The 19,109-nt window shown below is 38.3% G+C and overlaps 1 protein-coding gene across 12 annotated transcripts in view; it reads left to right on the forward strand.

The window, feature by feature from the left end:
• Nucleotides 1-19,109, forward strand: part of LOC126185655 (C-Jun-amino-terminal kinase-interacting protein 4) — a 270,109-nt gene that overhangs the window by 248,463 nt on the left and 2,537 nt on the right. The window lies entirely within an intron of this gene.

The raw sequence follows: 19,109 nt of genomic DNA on the forward strand, positions 1-19,109 counted from the left end.
GTATTTCCAGGTAACACTAAGAGGGTTTTAACTTTTCCAGTTTTATGGACAGTTGATAAAGGTCTTTGAAATCAGCAAAATTACATAAATACTTAGTACAAGGTAACAGATAGAAAGAGCAGCTTAACAGTGTAAAAAGAAGAGTTATTTATTCCCCCTTCAAAATAGCTTTTTTTGTAATCTAGAAGTAATTCCTATAATTATCAGACTGAATAGATTAGCACTAGTGATAATTTTTTGTTATTACACTTTGAAGAGGCTGCTTCTTTGTAACGTAAACATTACTCATTCCACATCCTGAAGCCTCTCCTTCATGGTGTTGACAAAACACAGTGCATGAATGAATGAATGCATGCATGCCATCAGCACCTCTTTTGTTATGTCTTTAACTGCAGAGACCAGCATGCACACTGAACTCGACTACTACACGTATGATAAAGAAAATGGTGGAATGTATATAGCCTTAGCCTGTAGGGTTGTTTGTTGTTTGTTTGCAGAAGGTCATTCTACAGTGGGCTGTATACTGCGAGGGAACATATTGATAGTATTCCCTACTTTCATCAAGCCAGCTGTGCCTGTGTCTCTTGAATATTTTCTTTCTTGTCTGTTTCCTAGGCTTCATTGGGAAAAACATTCCCAATTATCACAAATGCTGTTCGAAATAAAAGTAGTCAAAAACATTATCTGGAGCTTAAGCTGTGATTTTGTGCCTTGGGGGCTGCAATGCTTATATAATTTTTATGACGCAGATACTGAAAAAACTGTTATAAATTATTGGGATTGCAGATCCTAGGACTCTATGTCACAGCTTAAACTCTTAGATAATGTTTTTATCCTTCTTCTTTAGAACCTTCATCGTTTGATAAATATTTTTCACATGCTTCACAAGCATTTTCATGTAGTTAACTCTTGGAGTCTATCAACCCTTGTAGTTTCTTGATAAAATTCATAGTACCCTTTGTGATATAAATATATTTCAAAATTCTGCACTCTAGTGGTCATCAGCAAAAAAGAAAGTATTTTGATAATGCATTTGAGAGTAATATTGGAATGTGTACTTAATGACTATCTATGGAATAGTAGAATATAATAATGAGGAAAACTCATACAAAACTGTCTGAATTAGTTCTTGCCATGGCACTTCGCATTTGAACAGTTCGAAAAAAAAAAAAAAGAAAAGAAAAGAAAAGAAACAATTAGTGTGGTTTAGTGTATTGACTGTCTAAAGGATGATGTTTCATTAAATTCACAAATAAGCAGATAGTGTGAGCTGTTCTTACCTTTAGGAGGGGCAATAATCAATAATGCAAGTGGAAACACACACAAAAAAATAGATAAGTACATTCATAAGTTTCAGAAACAATTTTTCCTTCAGGGAAGGGAAAGTAATTGGTTGGGATAGGTTCTACAAGGAGGGTTGTCACTCAACAAACAGGTTTGCTTCTATGAGGAAGAAGGCAGACAGTGATGAAAGAAGTGGTCAAAGATGGTACATTAGTTAGCGCTGTGCCCACATTATTTCAGAGACAAATGAATGAAAATAATTACTATAGATTAATGGCATTATTCTTTTCGCTTGCTGTTCTCTCTCTTTCTTTTTGTAATACATCGCTCATATCTCCCTATCATAGTTCGTCTCTGAACTGAAGTTGGCAGAGTGCTTAATAAAGAATTATCTTTGGTCTCATACTCTTGTCTCCATTTTGCTCATTTTGCCTTCCTTTGTCTGTATGCAGGGCCGGTACCTCTTAGCCTGGTAACAGAGTGATGTTGCCTCCCACTCATTTTCAACCAATTTTCTTCCCTCTCTTACAAAGGAGCCTATGGTTCCAAAAGCTAAGAATGCTATTACCCATTTTTATGCCTACCTATTACCAGTGTAGGACTTGAACCTTCTGCTGTTAAGTATGGACCAGCCCAGCTGTCTCTTTACGACTTCAACAATTCTCTAAATTATACTATGTCCCTTTCATATAATAAACTGCCATTCTGGGTAATAATCTATGTGCTGCTGATCATTACAAGTTTAAGGTGATAGTAAGCGCATGAAATCCGTTCAGCAGAATGTCCATCATGTAGTAATTTACCATTTGTACTGACGTAGTGAGTTTGTTAGGCCACTGTACTTGATTGTCTAAAAATTTGATAGAATTGTGAGGTGTCAAATATTGCATTTATTATATATGTATTACAAAAATCAATACAGTGATGAGCTCACTTGGGACATGGAACATGTAATGATTACAGCTACATATATTTAGTTGTAAATCACATATCTGTTGTACATTTAACCAAACTACTGTAGCATATACTCTTGGAATACAGACAATAATAAATGACTATTACCTTCACATTTAAAGTATAATACAAGTGACATTTTGACAGATCTAGTTTTTGTCATACCAAAATGTTGGTATCTAAAAGTTTCAGAACTCCTAGAACATTAGCCGCTTGACAAATACTCGCGCATGATCTTGAAATTTAGCTGTAAGACAAAACATAAATTCTGACATCACAGGAAGGAAAGAACTTAATTTCATGCACAAGGAAAAACAAATACTCTCATTTGGAAACTAGTACTTCTTAGCTACTGAGAAGTTAACAGCCATATGTGAACTATCAAAAAAAATTAGAAAGAAATCTTTATAAAAATGGCAGTCGTGATAAGTCACATTAGTCAAGGAATGCTAAACCAATGAAATCACTCCGCCTCTGGCGGATGGTACGAGAACTCTTTGACATTTTGGACATGTATATCATGAGACAGCAACTAGCAATTTTGTTGCTACAGCAGCCCCCTCCAGGAAAGTGGAGTGTTTTCGAAGTAGTGCACTGGAAAATGGACCCAATGTCCTGATACTGTCGTATGGCTGATTGTGCTGGCTGGTGGTATAGCCAGTGTCGAGGCTAGTGCTGGTGTTGATCCCAGTGCTGCTACAGGTGTTACAGTAGATGAGTGCCTTGGTACAACAGTAGCTTTGACTTTGAATATTTATGCAGGCTTCAATCAGTCCAGCCAGACTGTACAGGGCTCCTTGTTGACATGGCACTGATGGTTCTTTTGTTTCTGCCAATTATGTGGTGAGGGCCAGTCCATTGAGGTGTCGGTGCTGGCGTCACTCCATCTGCACATAACATGACATGTGTGCACCATTGTAGCTTGTGGTGAACGTAGACGGGCAAAGTGCCATGTCTTAATGCTTGATGAGGTCGGATTTGAATGATTCGTTCGCTGAGGTGAGAAATGAAATCTACGTGGTTGATGTTATCTATGTGGCCTGCATGTGGATAAACAAATTTACCTGGTAGTCACAGTGTTCTACATTAACTAGCTCAGCTGGTGAAGATTCCAGGTCCTATGCTACAGAATTTATTAATCTATGTGAACAAGTTGGATTCAGATTGATGTCTGTGGTCTGTTGTGACATCCAGAGGGCAGCCAAAATGTGCTACCCATGTTTACATGAAGGCAGACGCTGAAGAGTCTGCTGAAATGTTATCTAAGGCTCTGCTTAGAGTCATCTGGTGAAGTGGTTGATCATCATCACTGTGTACCACTAGCCATTGTGTGAAGGCTAAGGGCAAAGGGCCTGCCACATCAGTATGGATGTGTGTGAAGTAAGCAGTTGTATCCAGAAAGTCACCTATTGGTGTAGGCACATGGCGATGAACTCTGCTGAAGTGACACTTAATCCATGCATCTGTCTGTTCCTGCCAGTTGTTGTGGATACCCAGCCACATATAATGGTTGGAGACAAGGCAAGTTGGTGGTTGGTCTCCAGGATGGCACATCTTATGTAAGCTGTCAAACACGTCTTCAAAATACATAAGGCGGAAAAGGAAGTGGTTTACCATTGGACATGTCACAACGTAGTTTGATGTCAGCTCCAGGATCGTCAGCTAAGTGGAGGTCTAATGCTGAAGATGAATCCTCGAGCATACTGTCTAGTCCTTGATCAGTCCATTGCACTTCTGCAAGTTGAGTGAAGTCAATCAGCTATGACTGTGAGGCACTTCTAATACAAGAAAGGTAGTCAGCTATGGTATTTTTGGTCCCAGAAATGGGCCTCACATCCATGCCAAATTGGCCTGTTTAGACCAGCTGATTGTGCTGCTGAGGTGAACAGTTGGTGGTGTTTTGGTGAAAGGCTATGTCATCGGCTTGTGATCAGTATAAATGGGTGACTCTAACTTCAAGCTGTGATCTGAAATTTTTAATGGCCTCATTGATTGCCAGAAGCTCTCTATAGTAGGCACTCCATTTTCATTGCAATGGCAAAAGTTTGTTAGAAAAAAAGCTAGCAAGTGCCGTGCATCATCACACTATCATCATAGCGTCACCGCCTGGTTTGTGTCTACCAGTAATCCCAAGGTTGCATTTGGATCAGGATGTGCGAGTAATGCAGCAGCATCTGCTATGCTTTGTTTTGCTGCCTTAAAAGCAGAGATTTGCTATCCGACCATGGACTGGTTGAATTGCCTTTTGTTCTTTGGACAAGTGAACACAGCCATTAATGGTTCCTGCGATTTGGCTGCATGCCATTTTGGCGGTAATAATTAAGCTTGCCCAGAAACCGTCACAGTTCTTTGAAAGTGTTTGGTTGTGCGAGTAGTAAAGTAACCTCGACTTTCTCAGGTAATCCACATCTACATCTACATCCATACTCCGCAAGCCACCTGACGGTGTGTGGTGGAGGGTACCTTGAGTACCTCTGTCGGTTCTCCCTTCTATTCCAGTCTCGTATTGTTTGTCTCGTAATGGTAGTGAACCTGATGAAGAGATTAAATGGCCCTGAAAGTCGATTTCTGTCTCACCAAAAAGGCATTTACAGGTATTCAAGAGTATTCTGTACTGCTGTAATAATTGAAATACCTCAGTTAGATACTGCTGCTGGTGTTCTGCTAAGGCTGTGAAAACTGGAATGTTGTCCAGCTATGCAAAACAATGTGGGAGTCCTTTTAAGACATAGTCTGTTAACCTTTGCCATGTTTGTACAGCATTATGAAGGCCAGACGTCATGAAAGGACTGTAAAATATATGAGATAGTGGGATTAAACTATACATATTGGTTATTCTTCCCTCAAACATAGCTAGTTTCAGAGCTGGCAGAATTGTTATGTCCAAGGCTTGACAATACAACTTACATTGCAAAAGGATAATGGAACAAAATAAAGACTAAAGTTATTTTTATCAACCTGACCTCGACACACCATACCATATGGTTTCAGGTACTTGTGGCCGAGCTAATGAGGATCATAAGTTGAAAGCTGACATATCTATCTAGAAATTTGGTGACTGGTAGAAAAGTCAGAACTGTATTTAATGGAAAGGCCAATAATTGATGTAATACAATGACCTGGACATTGCATGGCAGTTCGAAAGCTTTGAGGAAAGTAGTCAGACTTAACAATGACCTAGAGATAATATCTAAATATTAAACCAAGTGACACTTGCATTTCAGTGCAAATAAGACATTTGGTAAAGGGACACCTACCCTTACTAACAGAGATAAAGAAAGAATTCTAACAGTGTCATGAAGAATTGACAAACCAAAATATCTTGTAGTAATGCTGGATCATACAATTTCATAGATTCCACATGGATGGGTTGAAGCAGAAATTGAAAAACTGTAATGTTGTATTGGTTAAATGACATGTATATCATAGGGCTCTGATTAACACACATTAATGACCTCAGTAATGACACTAGTACATGGAGTGGCAGACATTTGCGCACCTATTTGTTACCGCAGTGCTTATATGACTAGAATGGGTGCCTAATTACAGGAGATAATGAGACTTTTGGGAATACTTAGGCATACACAATGTGTTCATCTTCTACTGCTGCCACACATTGAATGTCCTGATGTTAGAAAAGCCTTAAGACAGCTAAGGAGTACAAGAAAATTAAGAACTTCCCATACATTAGTATCTCACAGCTACTAACTGCCTCAAATCCAGGAAACTGTTTTGGCAGACAGGCAAAACACTAAGTAATTTCAACCCAAGAGGAGAACTTAAAATGATCTGAGGAACTCCCATACTGTCTTGTACCTGGTCCAGCTTATGATACAGAAGGCTTCTGTCTCACTAGGAAACTGTGTGTACTGATTGGACAAAGTGAGGACAGGATCGGACTGATACAATCAAATGATGACTTTGTGGGGAGTTACAGGATAATCCTGTATTTGTGTATAGACAGGTGCTCTCTGTGAATACTATCCGGATCATAGCACTCGTGGGGTACACAAAAACTGACCCACTGGACTAGCTGGAAAAATTAGTACAACAATGTAGAACAAGAGGATCTTTATCATTTAATTGATTTAATTTATGCTTTGTGTGATATATGTGTGTTTTTGTGAATCTGGGCAAGTGGATTTTTTTAAAAAAGGTAGTGAAGGTTCTGAATTGTATGGTCACTTAATATTTGTCAGTCACACTTACGAAACTAGTAATATGAGCTCTGTTCCATATATCAAATCTCCCCCACCCCCACCCCCCATGTCCCATCTCCCTCACCCTCCAATTTCCTGTAATGCAAACATTTCCAGTTTTAAAAACAATTACAGTATATAATATAATGGCCTGGTGCTTCCTGTCAGAAGGTTCAAGTGGCATCCTGGAGATATTTTCGCTGGTGGCTCAGAAGTCCGATGCGAGAGCTGACTTGGCCCCCACAAGCGAGCCAAATATGAGTCGCTCCAGGAGGGGGGTTAGTCAGAATCTCATGTCTGCGTGATCATTTTGCAGCTAAGTTGTTTAGCCATACTTGGTCATGCATCTTGCTTCCATCTGCAGTCAGTTTCCTCCATTTGCTGCAATTGTTAGTGAGATATTAAATGTGCACATATCGTGCTTTACGCAATCACTAAAGTGTAGTGAAGGTCTTCCACAAGGTCTCTTTTCTCGTGCTATTTCACTGAGTAATGTGCACCGGGGCAGACACAAGTGGTCCATACAATGCTTATGTCCTAACCACCGCAGGCGACATTGCTTGAGTGTGGCAGTGATACTCTGTTGTTTTGTAGTTTTCAGAACCGTATCATTTGTCACATGATCCTTCCATGATATTCCCAAGATGCTCCGTAAGCACCGAAGGTAAAAGACCTTGAGCTTTCATTCCCATTTGGCATACGACGTCCAAGTCTCAGCTCGATACAGGAGAGTACTCAGCACACGATTAATACACAAATTATTTTTGTCAACAATGTAAGATGTATGTTGTCCGTAGATCTGTGTATCCTTCTGCCACGACAACCATCTTCTTCATGTTTATAGACATGGAAAAGAGCCTTGCATGCAGTAGAGAATTTATCTACAAGCTCTTGCAGATCATCTTGAATATGTGCTATAAATGCAGCATTGTCAGCAAATAAAAGGCTATTTACAAGAATGTCTTCTTGGAAGTGCTTGAATCCGAATAGAGAAATGTTGTAGAGCTTCCCATCAGCTCTGGTATACAGATGAACGCCCCAGGTTAGTTTCACCAAAAGCGACTTTGAGGAGTGCTGAGATAAAAATATTGAACCGAGTGGGAGCCAATACACAGCCTTGACGAACCCCTCTTTTCACAGCAAATGGGTCAGATGCGACTCTGTTGAAGACCACAGCACCTTCCATATTTTCATGAAAAGCCTTGATCATCTTTAAGAGCTTTGGAGGACATGCTATCTTCAAAAGTACTGCATACAATCCTTCCCTGCTAACTGTGTCGAAAGCCTTGTTTAGGTCAATAAAGGCAATGAATAGAGGGGTTTTCTGCTCACGGCACTTTCCCTGAATTTACCGGAGTGTGAAGATCATATCAACTATAGATCTTTGAGGACAAAACCCACATTGTTCCTCAGGGTTGTGCACTCGGCAAGCTAATACCACACAGGCAAATGTTTTTCCATGTATACTCAGAAGTGAGATTCCACGATGACAGTTGCAATCACCACAATCACCTTTACCTTTGTATAAAGTAACAATATTGGCATTGTGCATGTCTTGAGGCACAGTACCCTCACCGCAACATTTCAGTAAGAGGTTGAAAAGCAGTGGAAAAATTGGCTTAAATTTTACAATTTCTGTGAAGTTGTTTGTCTTTGCCGGGGCACTTCCCACATTTGAGCTGTGCAATTGCTCTTTGAAGCTCCTCCATAGTAGGCATGGCATACAACATAGTAGGCGTGGCATCCAAGCCATGGTAAGGTGTCATCTGCGGAATTTCATCCATTGCATTTGGACTAACATTGATAGGATGTGAGTAGACACTGAAGTAATGTTCTACCCAACAGTGCAATTGATGATTTCGATCTGTGATGACTTTTCCATCTATTTCCTTGAGTGGTACGCTCTTCTTTGGAATGGGTCCAATGGCCGGTTTGATGCCCAAGTACACACCACCAATGTCACCAGCATTGAAACACTCCTGTATGCCAGTGCAAAGTTGCTCCCAACTGGAACTGATGCAGTTGCGGACAGTGCATTGAACAGCTGCCTTTGCTTTGCTTAGCTCCCTCCATGTAGAATTGCATTGGTTTTTATGCCAGATGACAGTGTCCTGACGCTTAGCCTCAAGGAGAGGTTTCAGGACATCCACGTTCTCGATGAACCAATCCTGGTATTTTGCTTCCAGATTACCAAACACATTTTCAGTCGTAACGGTAAGAAGCGATTTTATCTTCGTGCCAGTCTTCAGAAATATGAGCGGCTGGGTCCCAGGGAGCCGTCTCTTTTCATATCTTGTTACTAAATAATTCTACTGCAGCAGTGTTTCTTGTTCGGCAAAGATTAATTTTTGTTTTGAAGGTGTTCTTGCTGAGTGGAACTTTTTAGTCACAAGGCATACTTTTGTCGCTACTAGTGCATGATCCATGTCATAGTCGGTACTAAGGAAAGAATGTGTATGAAGAAAGTAACACAAATCTTTCCTTTTAGTTAGAATAAGATCTAATTGGTGCAAATGTTTTGAGTGGGGGTGCATCCAGGAAACCTCGTTGTTCAACTTGCCTTTAAAGTATGTATTGGTGATACACAACTGATACTTTGCGCAGAATTCAAGCAACTGTAGATCATTTTCATTCATCTTGCCCACTCCATGTTTGCCCTGGCAGCCAGGCCAGATCGCAAAATGAACTACCAATACAAGCATTGAAATCACCAAGGATGCATAGATGGTCCCCAGAGTGCACTCCTTGTGCCACATCACTGAGTTGTTCATAAAACTGATCCTTGGCATCTGCAGCTGAAGTAAGTGTTGGTGCAGATACAGATATCTGCATTCTGAGATCCCAATCCTGTTTTAGGTACAACACAGCAATTTATTGCGGACAGCAAAACCGATTCCATGCTGTCTGGGGCTAGAAACATCTTTGTACTCCAGAAAAAATGTAGTTTTTTCCCCATATTGAGCCTTCTTCTGGTAGCCTGGTTTCCTGCAGCTCTGTTATAGCAATATTGAGTCTGGCTAGCTGTAAGTTGATAGCAGCTGTTCTGTGTAGCTCTTGTGAGCTTCCACAGGTGTCTGGTAAGCCTTGCAGCATAGTGTGGATGTTCCATGTACCTATGTGTAATGAAATATCTTTACTTTTTATTTTATTTTTTATTTTTGTAGCAGTGGGTGTCAATATTATGATGATGACTTCTAGCAGTGCTAGTGTTCCATACACCCAATGGAACAATCGGCACCAGGATGAGCCAGTACATAACTGACGGGGGGGCTGTCCAGCTTGAAGTGGGCACTGACTGGCCAGTGGACCTATGATGGGCCCTCCGACTGTCAATAGCGAATCCTGGCGCCCACTCCTATACCCATTTGAGTGGGCTTATGACCAGTAACTTCCACTATCCATGTTGTTTTCCCATGGTTGGAGTGTCCCCTCCATGGATGCTACTGTGCCTGGGGCATTTTAGTTGATGCCAAGCTTGCCCACTACTCGTGCCACCCATTCGGCCTAGCTGACTGGTTCCACAGGAGCGAAAATATGCAACGTGTGGAGTCAGGTTGGCTGCAGGCAATTGCCGCTCATTTCCGTTTGGACCGTACTTGAGCCTAATGGAAGTGCCGATTCTGGGTTGCAGTTTGAAGTTGTCCCTTTCCTATACGGGTGGCATGGCAGTGTTAACAAAGTCCATATCTCCGAAGACAAGAGATGGGAAACAGGATAGGATAAGAGGAAAGAAAGGGCTTTGTGGGACACACTTTGTCTATCTCCTCTGCAAAGGCCCGTCCGGCTTGGAAGACCCTGCCAGTGGCTATGCTACTGCCGGCATGGCCCTCTGCTTTCCTGGAGCACGCAAACCCTCTTGCCCGCATGGACAGTGCTACTCTAATGCAGTGTCTCCTGAGAGGGACGATTACGTAGAACCTCGCTAATCCATGCCATACAGCACAAGGAGCATGGTCAGAATGCAAAAAATTGTCGGATTATCAGAGGAACACTTTTATTGACCCATAGCACCACAATATAGTACAGCACAACTTTAATGTTCAACTGGAAATACTGTCTGAAATATTGTTCCATGTTGAAGCAGTAACAAAACAAAAAGAAAACATTCAAACACTAAAAAAAACTTACCCAAAAGTTTAATATACAGTAGCTTATTTACCGTACTGTGAGTGAAAATTTAGTATCTGTACATACGTTATTACAGTACTGCATTGACGCACAACTGATTTGCACTTAACTGTTTAAAACATGAGAAATCACATGTTAAAAAATATGTTCTGGTTTTAAGCAGAACGAAAAAATTCAGTAATGTGGTTTTGCTCAGCAGACAACAACTTTGATTTTGCCACTGTGTTCTCCTAATTCACACAATGTCTATTGGTGGTTCTTGTTCTCATCAGTTGTTAGATTTACTGCTTCAATGAATTGGTCGTCAGTTATTCCACTCACTCATTTCACTGGACTCAATGTCTGCTTGTGAAGACAGCATCACATGTTTACATTTAGTTGACACAATAATTTAGTTTTACACACTTTAATTAGTAAGAAGAATATTGTCACTAATTTATAAAAAATGTGTATGCAGAAACACTTAATGATCAATTTAGAAACAAGTTATTTCATACTAAACGTGACTGAACAATTGGACGTAGCAGCAGTCAACTTTTTACTGGTCCATGTCGCAGACGATGAGCTATCGACAAGTCCCATCCTGACTGTGGCAGCAGCCCGTGTAGGTAAACAAACACAGGAAATGGAATGGACAGACTAAGTGGGGAGTCAGACCATCTGAGGTCAGAGCAGCAAGGTTCTACAGTAAATAAAGTAGTTCTGTAGTCAGTCGAGCTGTATAGTTCCATTTTCATGATTTATTAAAAAATTAGTCACTAACAGACAACAGAATTCATCATAATATGATAAACAACAGAGCATTTGAAATGAATGCATCAATAGTGTGAAGCCACTCTAAAGAAGTGGTACTAACAAGGTGTAAACATATATCAGTACTGTTGTTATAGAATGAATGGGAACATGAAACTGGTGCTGTAATACAGTAAGTTACCATGTGTTCAATTAAGAACTCTGGAGTCCAACAGTCTATCTGTGTCTTCTTTGCCTACAGTGCAGATTTTGATTCGTCCTGCTTGCATGTATGTAGTATTAACTGGGCTTCCATCAGATATTTCATTTTTCCTATTTACAATAGGCTAGAACTGTTTATCATGGTGTTTCTCAGCATGCATCCTACATAAAAGGCCATTGTTTCCTGTGACCTTGATTCCAAAATATTTGTGATAACCGCACTAAAACTTTTGATTACAAAAAAATTTGAAGAAGAAAAATAGTTTGGTCCAAGAATTACAGAGAAGTTTTTGGAAAACACTCATGGCAAGGAGATGAAATACGAAGATCTAAAACCAAGCAAGGAATAACAATAATAATGTTTAAAAAATGTGTTTGCTAATGGAGAAAACGATATGAATACCTAAATAAGAGGTTCATTCAAAGGAACAAAGACCTGCAGCAATAAAGATAATAGGTGCATGGTAACGAAAAATAGCAATTGATAAGTGAGCTAATATAAGCATTCTTTATACTTTCTCCTTAGTCTTAGCAAGATATTTTTTGATATTCAAAGATGCATGCAATTAAAGAGTAACCACGGCAAAGACCAATAAGTAATGGTAAGAACAACAAGAGGACTTCAAAGGTTTTGACACAAGGAAAATGGACTTGACAAATGCTGCCTCCATTTCTTAATTTATGCAGATCTGATGATAAATTCTTAAAACTGTGTGTGAGTCTAAGAATAAGAAAAAATATAAATTATATTAAAAATTGATCATTAAAACAAAGTGATGAAAGCTCTTAAATTAAAAATCATAAATAATTTAAATCAAATAACACAGTAATAGTGAATGCACAACAGATTCATATAATTGAGTCTTTCTGGTATCTATTATAATGGAAATGCTACTAGAATGATAAAGAGCTAATACTGTCATTAGGCTGAAGTTCATTTTTAACACAAACCTGCTTTACTAGGCATGTTCATATAGGAGGTGGTATCAAAGACTAAGGATAGCTCTGCATCACGAAGTTACAAAAGCTTCATGGATAAAAGTGTGAAAAAAGTGTTGAGTGAAGTAGTTACGAATATCTGAAGAATTCTCTTTATTTATCTATCAGAGGATATGTAGATATTGTTTTCATTGTCAGGTCATGTGCTAATTTCTGTTTGGCATTTGCTCTCACACACACACTAGTTACAAATGAAAAAAATAAATCATTGTAATGCTTCTTTCATTGTGCACAATTTTATAAATTACATTTGTAATTATGTTTATGCTACTCTTTACAAATAATTAACATCTACAGTGTACTTTTATATGATTATGACACTAAATCATAAATGAAAGATGCACTTTCTTGTACTGTTTAACTAATGTGGTTACAGAATTGTATGGATTCTGTTGCCTATGTCACAATTTTTAAACACTAATCCAGTATGTTTGATTATCTTAAGGATGTATAGATGTAGGTTCTGTAATGTGACTTGCATACCAAAATAACCATCCTTTGCTTAAAAAAGTTTTATCAAGTGTCACCCAGTGAACTGTTAGAAAAGCTAATTGAATTGATAACTCAAATTGGGGAAAAAATTATTTCATTGTCTTAGCTTTGCCAAGAATAGCTGCTAAGGTGACCATGAAGTCAAATGTTTATATGACTCTAAAATGCACAAATTATATAAACTTCCTCAACCATTCAAAATAACAAGTGCACTGTGGAGAAGTTAGTGAAATAATAAATTAAAGAATATTACAAGACCATGAGTAAGTGGATAAGGACATAATTCTCTGTTTTGGATATTTGTGATGTATCTAACAAGAAATGACAATGACATTATCCGTACCACACTTGTTTCCATTTTCACTGCTCATCGTTGAGTCAAATGGGACGTTGTTGAAGGCACTGGCATTACAGAAGTCATAAGAAATCACTAAATCTAATTCAGTGCAGGCTAATGTCATAATAGTTCATCACACAGGTAATGACTGCTTCCCGCCATGTCCCTTGTCAAATCTGAGTTAAAGCTCCACTACTAATTCCGTGTTGTGATGAGAATTATACTATAACCCCCTGCTAGTATTAAGCAATGGAAAATCCAGGATGGAATGTAACAATATTATGAAAAGGGTAGCTACTCACCATATAGTGGAGATGGTGAGTTGTAGAGAGGCACAACAAAAAGATGGTCGGAAAGGTAGCTTTCAGAAAACAAGACCTTTGTCAAGAATAGACCCTCCCCCAACACACACACACACACACACACACACACACACAAATGCAAATGCAACTCTTACACGCATAACTACAGTCTCTGGCAGCTAGAGCACTGATTAGAGACTGTGTGTGTGTGTGTGTGTGTGTGTGTGTGTGTGTTTTGTCTATTTTTGACAAAGGCCTTGCTGTCCGAAAGCTGACTTCCTGACAGTCTTTTTGTTGTCCTTTCTGCGACTCAGCATCTCCGCTGTTTGATGAGTAGCAACTATCCTTTTCATAATGCTCATACTAGTAGTAAATACATTAATCATCAGAGAAAAATTTGGAAACTTTTGCATTAACATTTGCAGCTTGACAGAATGCTCTCGTGTGAGTTATTTCTTCTTTTATTTTTAGTTATTTTTTATCATTTCTCCTAGTGTAAATTGATGACCAAGGAGTTATTTTGTGAAAGATGGGATTACTGTGACATTTGCCACAATATTTTTTTCAACTCGGTGCGAGGGTGTTGTGAAAAGTGATGCCTCCAAATTTTTATGTGAAAACTCTTAGAGCTTTCCAAATTTTGCACAACAAGAAATCAATTTGTTGATAACATCACTGTACCGTGTTTGACTTTGTTGATGAAGTCACAACCTCACATCTCCTTCCTTCACTATCAAAGTCCTTGAAGGTGTTTTCTTAAGTTTAGGAGACAGATCAAAATCAGATGGGGTCCAAGTTTGGGCTGTATTGAGGATTATTGACGACAGCAAACCTGAGGTATCTGATTGTTTCAGATGTTGCAGCATTTATATGTGGGGTTGGCATTGTCTTGCTGAAGTAGGAGAGGGGTGCTTCATATATTGACAAATTCTTTGAATTAATGCTTTCAGTATTCAGAGGATCTCGCCGTACACTGACATTGTTATGGTACACATTACTATGTTACATGCTACCATTTGGAGCACTTTAGCCGAGGGGCGGCAAAGTGGGAAGGATGACCAAGTAATGTGCATGACATGTAATACCTCAACTGATCTTGAGAAAAGAACAGAAAATTTGGAGGTATTACTTTTCGACTTGGGCTCGCATAAAGTCTTAATATTGTCCCAAGTGAAATGTGGTTTGACTTACTGGCCAAGAATTCTTAACATTTCAGAAGTTTATTTATTACCAGAGGCATTCATTTATATAATCGGCTACTCATGGCAACTAGCAAAAAGTCAGCTTTATTATTGTGCAATCGCAGAGGTACTTAAAAAAACTCACTATCTGATCTCATAACGTGTTACAAATACAAACAAATTAATCAGTACATATTTGTACAGGTAAAAAGTAATGAGGGTAATTGCATGGAAAATACTAAAAGGGCAATAAGTATCCTGTTATGTAAGTGAGCACCATTTGAAAATGCAGATAACTACAGAATTTTATGTCTGTGCTGACTTTATCTGTTTCAAATGTGTAAGCTTGCCAAGAAATTCATAAAGTAAGATTTCTTCCCAAATAATAAATAAAATGCTCTTTCATTTGTGGTGCAGGTTTCTGCTTATGACTCTAGCTGTAGAGAGACAGTGGCTGATTTTTAAATTTTTTTAACAGAATTTTTTTTATCTCTTTTAAAAGTTAAAAGTTTTCTTTTGTATCCATTAAAAACAATACACAGGAAAAAAATTAAAAAGTCATCTGTGAGTTTATTAAACTTTTTTCTTCTTACGAAGGTACCATTTGGAACTTCATTACTTTCTGGGCTTGATTCTGTTGTCTGTAATTCTGCAGACATCTACTGCTTTTTCATTCATGTAGTGATTCAGAAGTCTTCAAATGGTGTATTCATAATATTGCAAGAATAAATAGTGCATGATAGTCAAATAGTAGTGGTGTTTGATGCACTTTTTGCTTAGGTGTTACTACAGTTTTCATTTAGTGGTTTTAAATTTTCAGATCTGACTAAGAGGGAACTGTGATCTAAAAAATTCAGTATTTGAATTTTATTCTTCAAAAATGAAAAAAAGTTACAGTATTGTTTGTAAATTGTTGTTATTCTTGAACATAACAGTTTACTGGATGGGCATCCATAGCCAAACTTTACCGCATTGAATAGAAACTCCTGCAGCTGTTTAAAGCCTTTATTAAAGGCGTGACTGGTTTTGTAATTTTAATTTACATCATTAGATACAAATCTGAGTGAGAAGAAGAAAGACCGTCAACAATTTTACACAAACACCATATGGCAGAGCCAAAAAGTGTCCGTAAGACTGAGTGCATATGTTAATTAGTCAAACCACTTTGTGTGATCTCAACCCTTCATGGGAAATTTTGCAAAAAGCAATAGTCATGGAATTAAAAAATGTGGCATGAAACTGGAACCTATGAATAAATGGGATGAGAGAAAAAAGATTGTAAAATGCACTTTAAAGGTAGTGGTGTTGGGATAAGTATAGAGTAAATAACAGTACTTCACCTGAAGCCACACTGGGATGGCATGGTCCCGGGATGGAACTCTGCGAGTGCCACACACAAACTGACTGGCTGTTAAAATGTAGGTCCCGAGGGAAGCAGCGCATGTGTGGAAGTGTGAATAACCTCCTACAAACTTTAAGGAAATAGTTGTGAACCAGACATACAAAAATAAACATGCTAATAAAACTAGTAACTGTCAATTTGGAATCAAATTTAAATTAGCAAACCTTATTCGTGAAATGCTCACAGACACCAAATCAAAAGTAAAGTTTTGGGGTGAAATATCAAAAGCATTCAACATAAAAACAGGTGTAAGGCAAAGTGATGGCCTGTCTACACTCCTCTTTTACTGTGTACTAGAGAAAATAGTAAGAGAATGGAAACAGAAGCTAAAAGAACAGAAGCTATCACCAATCAGATTAGGAACTAAAAACAAAGGTATTGAAATTCACTGTTTAGCTTTTGTGGATGATTTTGCCATTCTTTCTGAAAACCTAACAAATGCTGGAATACAAATCAATCTCTTAGAAGAAATAACCAACAAAACAAGTTTAAGGATATCTGTAGAAAAACAAAAGTTATGACAAATATAAAAATGCTCCAGAATCCCTAGCAACAGATATTGGCCAGATAAAGAGGCTAAATAAATTTAAATATTTGGGAGAAATTGTCCAAGAAAATGACTTAGAAAAATTCGCTGTAGAAGAAAGAGTACATAAAATGGAGAGAGCTTATGGAGTAACTAGGTATGTCTACAACAAAAGGTGTCTATCTAAAAAAATGAATATACAGCACTACAACATAGTAGTACAACCAGAATGTTTTTATGCAAGTGAATGTTTAGTACTGAACTATAAATTACACACACTTAAAGTCCTAGAAAGAAAAATCATTCGAAAATATTTGGGCTGCCAAAAAATACAGAGGTATGGAAATTAAGAAACAATGAAGTACTTTATTGCAACATAGAAAATGTAAATGAAACGCTATGAAAGAGGTGACTGCTATTATTTGGACAATTATACAGAATGAACAGCAACAGGTTAACCGAACAGATTTTTAAATATCTTTGGAACAAGAAGCCAACAATAGCCTGGATTCAAAAAGTTAGGAAAGATTTGGAAAGAAGTAACATAAGTGAGAAAGATGCAACAGAAAGAGAGATTTTCAGGAGGAAAGTGTTAAAAATGGAAGGATTCCACCAAGGCAACAGGGAGAAGAAGACAGAGTCATGGTCCGAAGAGAGAAATAGGGTTCATAGTGAACAGATGAAAGAATACTGGAGGAAAAAGAAAGAACAACAAAGAAGGAAGCATTGAAATTGGTGTGTGGTCCTTAGATGACCCAAAGAAAGAAAGAAAGAAAGAGAAGTAACTGTCAAGTGATGTGGGTCATTTAGAAACATAACATTTAGCCACTTCTTTATTTGAAGTTGTAGTGTTCATCCTGCAGCTATATATTGGATTTTGCATTCTTGCATCATATGAATTCTGTTAAAGAATTATAAAGTAGTTGCAAGTAGAAAAAGGTAGAACATTTGCAACATTGTTTGTTTCGGGTTTAATAGAGGGGTAAAGACAGCGGAGGTGGCTTGAGAGATTTGTACAATGTGAGGGCAAGTGCTATCAGACAAATCAAAGTCTACACTCATTAGTGTGGAAGCATCCTGATCATTAAATATTAGTTAGAGGTGACTTGAACCTACAAAATAAAGACTGGGATGTATGCAGATTCATTGGAGGGGGTATAGACAGTCAGTCTTGTGAAGTAGTTGTGAACACAATTTTCAGAAAATTGTCTTGAGGAGCTAGTTCAACAAACAACATGCAGTGGAAATATTTTAGACCTTGTAGCTGGAAACAGGCCTCATCTTATCAATAGTGTCAGTGTAGAGACAGGGTTAGTGATCACAGTATATAGTTATGATTGTTACCAAAGTTAATAAATCTGTCAAGGGGGCTTGGAGAGTTTTTATGGTGAGAAGAGCAGATAAGCAGTTGTTAGCCTCCTACGTAGACAATGGACATCATTTGGTTCTGACATGATTGACATAGAGGTATTGTGGGCAAAGTTTAAACTGGTTGTAAATTAACACTCTGGAGAAATATGTTACGAGTGATTGCAGTAAGGCAGGAAAGACCCATGGCTTAATAACAAACTTTGTGAAAATGCTGAGGAAGCAGAGATTGTTGGGCTATCAGTTCAAGAAAGAACATGTGGTTATAAAAAGTTTGATGTGCGAAATGTACAACTTTCGTGATCATAGCTTAACAAAAGATCTTGCTGAGCACCAGAGGAAATTCTAGTTCTGTCTAAAGGGGGTTGAAGGCATCTATCTAATCATTTGTCAGCCAATTTGGTGTGGCAATAGAAGACATCAAAAGGAAAACTGAAGTTTTGTTTAAAAAATCACACATGCAGGAGTATCCACAGATATATCATCATTTGACCATCACACACACTCTTGGATAAAGGATGTAGAAATAGGCATACCTGGCACTGAGAAGCAGTTGGAAGAGTCAAAAATAAATATGTTGCCAGATCCATATGGAATCCAGGTTCAGTTTTACAGAGAGTATTCTTCAGTTTTGGCCCCTTACTTAGCTTGCATAATCTCATGCCCAATGCAAAGTCTCAAGTGACTAGGAAAAAGTGCAGGTGACTCCCATAGGCCCACAAAATTACAGATCATTATTCTTAACATCGTTTTGTTGCCGATTTCTTGGACGTATTCTTGGTTCGAAAACCCTTTATTAAAGGCGTGACCGGTTTTGTAATTTTAATTTACATCATTAAATACAAATCTGAGTGAGAAGAAGAAAGACTGTTGACAATTTTACACAAAGGCCATATGGCCATGAAAAGCATCACTAGTGCAGAAATCAGCATGCACTTTTCTTACACGATATCCTCCAAACTGTGGATAAAGGACAATGGGCA

This window comes from Schistocerca cancellata, chromosome 1, assembly GCF_023864275.1.
Source record: "Schistocerca cancellata isolate TAMUIC-IGC-003103 chromosome 1, iqSchCanc2.1, whole genome shotgun sequence".
Taxonomy (NCBI): Eukaryota; Metazoa; Arthropoda; class Insecta; order Orthoptera; family Acrididae; genus Schistocerca; species Schistocerca cancellata.